At 35.7% G+C, this 9932-nt stretch overlaps 1 long non-coding RNA gene across 1 annotated transcript; it reads right to left on the minus strand.

Moving 5' to 3' along the window:
• Positions 1-989: 989 nt before the first annotated feature.
• LOC140757742 (uncharacterized) lies at positions 990-6321 on the minus strand. Its single transcript, XR_012104018.1, has 2 exons — positions 6195-6321; positions 990-1347 (listed from the first exon to the last, which is right to left on the minus strand). It is a non-coding gene; the product is annotated as an uncharacterized LOC140757742 (long non-coding RNA).
• Positions 6322-9932: the final 3611 nt, after the last annotated feature.

Here is a 9932-nt window from a genome sequence, read left to right on the forward strand (position 1 = left end):
GGTAAATCAGTAAAAACTAGAGACCTTTTATCCAAATTGAGGCGGCCTAGTGGTGTAAACTCAGTCTCTCTTTCGGGGAGTCCGAGGCTCGTATCCCTGGCATGCACTTCTAACCAAGGCAGAAGTCACATACCATCCTCCTACGACTTCTCCACAGGAAGATACAGCGGGCTACTACTCTATGTCACATTCTACATCTCATGCCATACATTTTATTAAATAGAGAAACATTTGCATAACAAAACGACGCAATGTATAATAAAATTAAATATTGTTGTGTAAAATATGACTTCGCGAAGGAATTTCTCGTAGGCGTCTATACCTGTTCTCTGCACATTGGCTATTTAGTGGCTCTGCTGCCGTGGGTGTGACAAATATGTTTAAATACTATGAAATCTTTATCATTGCAATTGTTACATATTAAATGATATGTAAACTTTAAACAAACAATTCTTCGTACCTAGGTATGACATATTTTAACAATTCAAGAACAGAGGTATAAAAATAGAGTACTTAGTTTCGAAACTAGTAGACTCAACTATCACAAAAGTTGCCATCAAAGTTGACAAGAACAAAATATGCTAAGTGAATGCATGCACGATGAATAATAACTATTACTCACACATAGACAGTCGGCAGAGTGGTCTGTCTGCATACATGCTCATAATATACGTAATACTAGTCACTACTGTAGTGTGCTAGTACGTAAGTTGCACTAAGTCTATACAATAAGCTGTGAATTCAATCATGCGTCGCGCGCCCGTTATTTGTTCTCACAGTTCTAGGCATTGAAGGAGACCTAGGCGACACATTGCGACATTATTGAAGTCTAGTCTAGACTGGTGTGAAATTTGCGACGATCGCTTTCGCGATTTCAATGGCGGAGATTGACGGAGAACCGGTCACGTCGGACCTTGATTCCGTTTTGTGAGGGAATCGTTTGGGAAAGACTGAATTAAAATTATTACAGCTGCAAGTAATTAAACAGGTTTCGATGCACATATTCTATGATATATTCAATTGTCAGTTACAATACAACACAATATTTTAACGAAAACTTGATGGTATTGCCAAGTAATATTTACTGCACTCCTTATTTGATTACTAAAAAATACTGGAATCTTACGTGTACATTTCAAAAATAAATTGGCTGGCCGGCCTCCGGCGTGCAGAAAGCCTCGGTATTATATAAATGCATCAAGATTTTCTTGTAAGGCATCGGATTTCACGAGTGCGAGGCGAGTGTCTCGCACATTGAATAAGCGGGCATGTATCGAATGGAGCGCTCGCCGACAGCCGGCCGCGCTGGCGGCCGCGCGAGGGGGCGCGCAGACCGGATCCGAGACCCTAAAATAAAAACATCTATCGAAATAATAATACGTACTGCTTACCCAGGACAAGTACGAAACGAATGACGTTGACCCCTCGAACATTCCCATGCTAACTTGCGGCCCAACTGGATTTTTCTTAATGGTAGGGTGGTACTACGCTTATAGAGCTGAATAGGCCTTTGAAATGTGTATTTGGACTTATTAGCTTTTATTTCTAAGACTAGCTTTCATGGGAGCAACGTTGCGGTCGCGATCGAGTCGGAGAAATTGATGAATTGCTTTCTAAGATACGCGCTGGGATTTTAGTTACGCGATACTGTGGGGTGGCGCGCGATTTTAATACGATACTGTATCATGCCTTGCTCTGTTACTGTTCGGGTGAATAATTTGTTTAAATGGTTAATTATTGTTGCAATTTAATGAGAATGCATTTATGAAGGCATCAAAATAAATTCTCACGATTGCATCCATTAAATTCGTCCTTGTCGCGCATAACTTTCACAATAAACCTGCTTGGTATATGGAAATATTTTTATATGTGGTGCTGATGAACCACCTGTCGACGCCGTATAGTACTTAGACGTTTTGCGGCGTAATTTACTACCATTACAGATGCTAAGGAACCAACTCTTAACAAACGTGTTGAAAACAGATCGTGATTACTTTAATTGGTAACCGATATAGGATTTTCATAAGTATCAAATTTTCAGCGATTAATTTGTTAACAGACCTTCTTAGATAATTTATATGGTAAAGCGAAAACGTGTATGAGGACGGATTAGGTACAAGGAATTCCAAATGTGACTGTACATTTTGTAATAAACCTAGGTACCTTAGTTTTCTTTACTAACTAGAATCCTTTAAACTTGCAAACACATTTTTAATGATAGATGATAGTTATATAATAGTAATCTTAATTATTCCAAAACTATCGTGACTTTGGGAACAAAGATTAGAATTTAGGTTCAAAAATATAAAATGGCAAGATTCGTCCTGAGTAAGCAATCCAATTCGTATTTGAACTACTGAAGCGTTGTAGTTGGGTATGCTCCAGGCCACACAGTTGTAGAGACATGCATGTTATGTAAACTGTTTCAAGAATTACAGTAGGTAATTAACGTTGTTCTTACGAGTTATGATCCAGTCCATTCAGTTTTTACTCGACTGTCCCAGAAGCGTAATGTGCAAGTGTATATTTTTTGGCACGCCTTTTAGCCTGAACGGCTTGACGGATTAAAACTTTAGAGGTGTCGTTCGTTTTGTCTTTAATTCGGGAATAGTACACAGCGTGACTAACAAACTTATCAGATAATAACGCGTATAGATATTATTTTTATAAAGTAATATAATATTTACCTAAGCAGTCGCAAAATGTTCTTATTATATTAGAAAATGTAAAATTACATTGTTTTACAAAACTTCAAACAGAATCAGCGACGCAAATTGTCGCTTAAAGTATAATTTTATTTTCTCACGGCTGTGGTCTATGTTTAATGCTGAGAACACAATAAATAATAGTACCGGCACCTAGAAAGGATTTTTTGCGTTTTGTGCAACGGACTATCTCTTGACCTTAAGCTATTCCTTTACTCTGTTAAAGATAGACGTCTGACCCGTTATGGATCCTGTGAATATAATTTAAGCATACCTTTTCTCCCATTATGCTTTTGTCCGAAGGGCAGACGAACCCGTTGCTACTGTGTAAAGAAAAAATTAATGGTTGTCCGAACAATGGGGGGAGAAATTGTGATAGGTGAGAGTAATCTTTTGCAGCCAGCAACGATTCTCGTTTCTTTATTTTCCGGAGACCCCAATTGTTGAGGTTAAATAGGGTCACTATTCCCCGTCCGAACAATTTTTGAATTGTAAATTTTTATTCATCTTATCACTTGCTAGTTCTCACTTAATTTTATTCGGTGATCACAATGCATTAGATCGCGGGCTTTGTGAGGCGATAAAGTAACGATTGTGATCTATTGTGCTTTTTTCGACCGCTTGATACGTTTGTCTATGATTTTATAAAGCGTTTTATAACTAGATAAACACGGTTAGATGAAGGGTGCTTTTTTGCTTAAGCACGTACCACTTACAATAGTTGTAGGGTCAAATAGACAATTAGGTGTTAACTCAATATGTTACGTCCATTAAACTCGAATTAATAATAAATAAGTATAAATAAAATAAATGCGGTGTACACTAATAGTGTCTCTAGAGTTTTCTACGTTACTAATTAAATGACATAGACACAAATACAAAGATAAGAACAATAATACCTTCAGCCAGAACAAGTGTCTTGGCATCATTTTATATCTGTCTGAGGACAACTGTCGGCATCAGAACCTTAGAATCTAGATTAATAAGCTTTCTTGCATTTAATGTGTACCATATACGTTATTGAACTAAAATAATGTATATATAATATACTTGACACAATTATAAATCAATCCAAGTGTCTCAAATCCCACAACATTAGACACAAATTTAATTAGATGAGGTCTTCGACAACTTACTTTGCGAGCTTTCCGAAAACGAAACAACTTCAACTAATCCCAGTAGAAATTTGTTACTGCTTTAACATAAGTGGTTGCAGTTGTCTATTCTTAGCACGTAACCTAAAAGTCTGAAGCCCTTGTTTAAACTAAAGTTTTGGTATTTCTCAGCGGCTTATCAAACGCTGCAGTGCAGTTACTGCTCGTTTGTTTCGGACGAAATGGAGTTTAAGCGTATTGCGGGTTTTAGGAAAATAGAATGAAAATAAAATAGCTTAGCTGACGAGTTTCAATCTGCTGTTCATTTATTTGATAGAACTTATGCCAAAAATTGTTTTTTATGTTTTTGTGTATACAGCACATTGTATATACGATTAACAAATAAATTAACTAGGTACTCACATAGTTAAATTAGGATTAACGAAAAGACGGACAGGCAGCTTGGGCGCAATTGCGAGGGGTTGCGTTTTAATCTTTAAATAGTTGAAACTGATAAACCATATTTCACAATTTTGAAGAAAAATTATTGTTTGCAAATTCCTTTCCATTTCAGAATAATGATTAAAAACTCTTTTGTTTTTATTAAATATAAGCAGATGACACTTCTGTATCAATTCTAAATGTTCGAATTTCGATGTACAGTCAGAACAAATAAAATTTGTGTGAGAATTTAAGATTTATTTCAATGCTATATAAATGGACGATATTCAGGGCGCGTGACCTAAATAAAAGTGAGAAAATAAAAACAACAGCTGAAACAAAAGCCTTTGTTAAAATTTCAAATGTATACGGGTATGAAGCGCTGCAGTGGAGTTGCTTGTTTATTCTGAAGAAAGCAGATTCAGGAAACCCAGCCGAAATGTCTGCCAAGAAAATATATTCTTTTTTTTATAAAATTAACTCAGCATAAAAGTTTGTAATTCACCTCATGGTTAGCTGCCTCTGCCAACCGGGAGTATTTGCAATCTCCCAGTAGGATCGATCCTATCTGAGTTTATATATTTTTGAGGTTATATCGGTGGTCGGTTTGAGGCGTTCCTACTCCTGAGAACTAAGTTCGAACGCCTCGTTTGGATTTCTGTTTTATCATCCTCTTACCAGCATGCACGAGCTCAAGACAGACGTTATAAGCAAAGTGAAGAAGTGTTATAAGCAAAATTAATTACAATTTATAACAGTAAAAAAATCCCTGTAGCGATTGTAGACAATAAAACCTTTTATCTGAAAGGCTATTCTGAAAGCCATTTATGAAATGAGTAATGTGACTTTTATAATTTTTCTATTGAATATAGAGGTCACACCGCTATCAGCTAACCCAATTTCATCCAATAACTTCGTATCATGAATGCAGCAGGCATTCAAAGATAACTACTATTTTTGTTAACTAAAAAGGCTTAAGGAAACCGAAATGGAACGACTGCCAAGAAATTTAGAAAATTGTCTCTGTTACGTAATGCGGTGTTGCATTAAGAATTTAAAGGTCAAATTTTGCAGCAATGGTTAAGCCCTTAGAAAATTATTTTTTTACTTAAGCGTAGGTAACGTATTTCAATGACTTGCGGAACGATGTATACCACTTCGAATTACTTAAAATAAAAAACAAAAACAAAATCGTAACCATGCATCTGTGATCAGCCTCAAGTCAATGTTATCTGAGGTTGATTGCAGATGTTTATGAACAGCAATGGCCACTTATCATAAGGTGGACTGCATGGCCGTTTGCTTCACTGCTATAAAAAGTAATTCAACGCTGCTGCTCATCAAGAAGATATTTTTTTTCTGCAGTTATTCTACTACGGCAGAGCCTTGTCTCTAGCTGTCTTGAAAAAAAATTGCTACCTACTTAACGTACATAACAATATATATGTTTTCACATGTTTTTAGAAAGTCTCACGGATTCTTTTCAGTGTGTATTTTGCCTACTGCCCCAAAACCCCAGAGACCGTTTCACGGATGAGAGAGCTTCTGAAAACATTTCACATTGATTGGACACTTTCTAAGCTCTCTATACAGATTTTAAAATAGCTCACCTATTTTTAAACACATTGTTATACATTTTAGAAGCTTTGGAAATTTGAGTTTGAATCAAAAAAAATACAACAGTTGTTTTTGTTTATTTAAATAAGAATAAAATTATTTTCTTCATACGACATTGTAGATTTTAATAGATATGTGATGTCTTTAAAATATTTTTTACATTTTTAATTTTTACAACTAAGTACATAAAATATGTATTATTATAGAACAGTATGGAAAATTTTATACAGTATCAATGTCTGTCTACATTTATATCGTAATTTACAAGGACATGATTGGAAGCGTAGTTAAAAACAGTAGTCGATTTACTAAAAATATGATTAAAATAACGCGTTACCTTGAGCCGGCATTCCACGATCACCACCTTCATTGCACACATCGGCTTGTTCTGAATGCATAATGACGTGTGAATTTATAAAAAGACAACAATGCGGTAAGCGGATAGACTGCGTCAAGCGGTGTCGCGCTGCGGACCAAGTGTGCACCGGAATACAGATAATTATATTATGAAGGTGGTAGAACCCTTTGTGGTTCGACTCCGGCGGCACCACCGCCACACCTATTTCTACCTAATAACAGCAGTGTTAGGCGCTGCTGTGTTTCGTATTGAAGGGTGTGGTAAGGGAGACAGACTTTTCTGAGGCGTTCCAGCTTAGTCCTCAGGGGTAGCGGCGCATTTGTGGCCGATCTCAGGTAGGAATATCTTATCTTATCTGGGGTTGATTACAAATGTCCATGGGCGGCGGTAGCCACTTACCATCAGGTGGACTGCATGCTCGTCTGCTACTCCTATATTATAAAAAAAAATATATAAGTTTCGTATAAATTATATAGAAGAAATACATTTTTAACGGATTTAGGGACTGCAAATAATTACAATGGTACTGATGGTAGAGACATGCATGGAGACTATGAACTATGGAAGTAATTTTTGTTACTATATGGTATAAACATATGTTAGAGTAGTGACAGTCGTAGCGCTTAGTAATAATCAAACCATAGATCCCATTATGGGACAGGAAACTCTCAGCATGAGAAAGATAAATAGTGGGAGTTCATTATGGACACTATGTAGAGACAAGATGATACTCCATATTGTGTTTATATGCGATATAATTAATAAGTATTACATTAAGTAATGAGTATTGACTTCATAACCACTACCAATACCACACTAACCAAGGAAATGCTCTTGAGAATTTGGAGACACAAATGGCAAAATAGCTTTACTGAGAAAATAGAAACAGCTGAATATTGACCAACGCACAGCCGTGCGTTTTGATACGAAACAAACATTATAATTTTAAAACAAGATCTTCTTATGTGAAAAGAAGATCTTGACAACTATTACTGATATCTGAAAATGGAAGCTCAAACTTGTGTCAAGATGGGTCACCAGGATAGTATGAAAAAGGCTGCCAAATTGCGTTAAAGTTGCCAAATGGATCAAGATGCTAAATACGCAGACGTATTTGACGGTGGCTATTCCCAGACACTTTGACTCAACTTTTGCTCTTTACGTATAAATCAGATCCGACAATCCGTAGTATTGTCCGAAGGTTCGGTACACTTAGGGGTTCATTATATTTCCAATTTATAAGTCAAGTAAATTATTTTCTGTCTTGAAAGTCATGGGAAAAATAATTTGTCCATTGGTTCATTGGATCGAAATTTTAAATTTTAAACGGCGAAATAATTGACAACTTTCAGATGGATCCGAAAGTTCGTTAACGAATTTACAGAGTAGATTTTGAAAATATACAAAATGATCGTTCCTTTGAATTGGACATAAGTTAGTGTAATATACATTAAAATTAGCGAAAATGTTCTTAGAATACATTCGTAAATAATTATTATGATAGTAATAGATATTATATAAATACCATAATGTTGCAGTTAATGATATTGATATTGTCTAATCCGTTTTTGGCATAACATGCATTTACATAACTTTGGAGAATTCATTAACGAAATCGGAGACTATTTGGCGTAGTGATATCGACACTGTTGTTTACGTCCTTACGCCAGGAGTTTCAAGTTCGATTCCTCGAATGTGTCCTTGGTTTGGGTGTAATGCCCGCGGCTTTGAACTTTGCCTGCGAAAGCGGGAACAGGTTATTTAACAAAATAGGTTACACTATATCTAACCTGACTTAGAAGTTTCAACATTCTTATACTTACCTACGAGTACTTCGGTTTTTCTATCTAATGCAAATGTTGGCCATAAATTATTATTGATATTTTTTATCTAATTTAAGAGTAGTTTTATAATTTTGCACCACAGAGTAATGTATTATTGTTATTCTATGATTTGCACACATTTTTACAACTTTACAGACATTGTAAAAGGGATCACAGATTTTTAGTTTTTAAGAAAGCGAAAATAAATTTCTAATATATTTTATGAAAATCTGAATTGCTTCCTTTCCTTATTTTCGTAAATATATAGTATTTTAATATATTTCAGTATCATTTGGAAATTCTTTCAAATACTCATATGATACCTATAATAGATATCTACAGAAGGAAATTGTTTACTTATTTATATCTAATTAAATCTATTTCTTAATTAACTATTTTCCTACTAGGTACTTACAAATGATAAGAAATGCGTATTTTTAACTCGTGAACCCTCATAATCTAGACGCGGAAGGCTAGTAATATGCACCTCATATATACCTAACTATACGAACAGTCTACAAAGTTGAACATTGTGCGAGTCTAGCTTCATTTTCCCGGCGTGCGTTATAGATTTTTATGGAATAATGATCCCCTTCGTACCGCGTCGCTACTCGAAAAGCGCCCTAGGCTAGGTATCGTCTGGGTAGTTTTAACTATTGGAAGGGTGAAAGCGCTTACACACACACCCATTGCTACGATTCTCAGTGGTGCGTGATCACTGTTTTGTTTGACAGAGCATAGTCACACTTAAATCTGGTCTAATAGCCGGTTGAGCATTGTTGGTTCTGTATTTTTGTAGCTGCAAGGTACCTACGTATATATAGATATATAGCGTATACAATCTTTAAACAAACACCCTTGGGGCGACAGTGATTTTTATTTCACCTAGTATGAAAGCTCGCTGCCACAAGCAAAAGTTTAGAACGTTTTCTATTTTGTTTCTCGAGGGGAACCGCATCTGTGAACAATCTTAGAGTGAAATATTACTTTGCAGTTTGCAATAGATACGAGTGAGAAGTGGTATGGAAAGCTGCAACTTTTCAAGGAAGGAGTAATAGAAATAGTACGAGTAGGTAGGTACTACACCCTTGATTAAATTATCTATAGAACCCATAAAATTAAGTTTTCTAATTTAATTATATTTGATTTTATTTTAGTCGCCGCTTCCGACAGGGAGGACATACAGTAATTCTACTCTGATCCCAAGACTAAAATGACAGCAAGGTTTTCCTAACATTTTTTTTCACGACTAATAGATACTCTGGTATTATGTTATAGTGCCTCATATTCATGATTGCTTTACCAATCTCTATAAACTAAAATACATCGGCGCACTTCTGGTGTAAGGCAGGCGGTTGTAACGATCAATTACATAAGCCTATCTATATGCAAACTTGTGCTACCAATCTGTAGTGCAATACCTATCAGGTGAATTAAGCCTTTGTTATAGGAAATGACCAGAAACTCTATTTATTAGAGCTTAGCAATAGATAAAGCTGTATTGATGTAGTAGGTACCTAAAATCGATACTTATATAGAAAATTAAACAATTTTTTTCCCGTAAGACGTCTCCGTCTACCAATACGCACTTGGCCAGCGCGTTGGACTATGGCCTAATCCTTCTCATTCTGAGAGGAAACCCGTGCCCAGCAGTGGAACAGTAATGGGTTGATGATGATGATTCCCGTAAGAAGTTCAAATGATGAACGAAAATATCAAATACATATTTATACCTTCTAGGACCAACTTTTCGAAATATGCGAAACTTAATAGGTACCTATAAAAGTAGAGTTTTCATAAAATAATAAAGACGCATGTACCATATTGTGATACATGTATCTTACTAGCCTACAAATATTGCAACGCGTAGGTATACTAGTTATATTAATAATTA

Source organism: Epargyreus clarus, unplaced genomic scaffold, assembly GCF_041222505.1.
Source record: "Epargyreus clarus isolate Ecla_fem2 unplaced genomic scaffold, WU_Ecla_fem_2.2 ptg000005l, whole genome shotgun sequence".
Classification (NCBI taxonomy): Eukaryota; Metazoa; Arthropoda; class Insecta; order Lepidoptera; family Hesperiidae; genus Epargyreus; species Epargyreus clarus.